A 735-nucleotide genomic window follows, 5' to 3' on the forward strand; every position below is an offset into this window, starting at 1 on the left:
CAGCAGCAGCAGCAGCAGCATTTTTACACCTCACTGATATATAATATGTAATATCAGAGGAGCTGGTGAACGTGACGTGAACGTGGTGTGAACGTGGTGTGAATGATTCCAGTGTGAACACGTGTTTCCACGACGGACTGTTCCGTTACAGTGGAATCATCGCGGCGAGGGTGAATCAAAGCAAACGTAGAGGAATTATTAATGTGAGAACACACACACACAGACACACACACACACACACACACACACACACAGATCCCTAAAGGCCTTCAAATGTATTCAAAATGTCTTACATTGCTCGACTATATATAGCTTCAAAGACCCAGTTTCTTAATGTAGGCAAGACACACACACACACACACACACACACACACACAAACAAAACGCCTAACAGAACGCTGTGGTCTTAAAACACTAAAGCGCCCCCTCTCTGTCACCAGCCTAACTACACCTTCACCAACTGTTTATGACTGATAAAAAAAAAAACCTTCCAATATTTTTTTTCTTCGTCTCTGTCTTTGTGGGATGAACCAGTGGCCCCTACGGTGGCACAGTGGTCAGAGCACGTGCTCGACAATAATAACCAGTCCCAGCTTTACTCACTTTAGAGTTTTTTTTTTTACTTTTTTTTTCTCTCCACGTCCAGTGTATGAAATAAAAGATGAAATTGTCATTAAACGGGATCAGCCTCTTCCTCCTCCTCCTCCTCCTCTTCCTCCTCCTCCTCCTCCTCCT

General features: G+C 43.9%; 1 protein-coding gene across 6 annotated transcripts in view; it reads right to left on the minus strand.

Annotated features, from left to right (window-relative positions):
* Positions 1-735, minus strand: part of LOC103393431 (RNA binding protein fox-1 homolog 1) — a 363,631-nt gene that overhangs the window by 356,670 nt on the left and 6,226 nt on the right. The window lies entirely within an intron of this gene.

This window comes from Cynoglossus semilaevis, chromosome 17, assembly GCF_000523025.1.
Source record: "Cynoglossus semilaevis isolate Cse_v1.0 chromosome 17, Cse_v1.0, whole genome shotgun sequence".
NCBI classification, from domain to species: Eukaryota; Metazoa; Chordata; class Actinopteri; order Pleuronectiformes; family Cynoglossidae; genus Cynoglossus; species Cynoglossus semilaevis.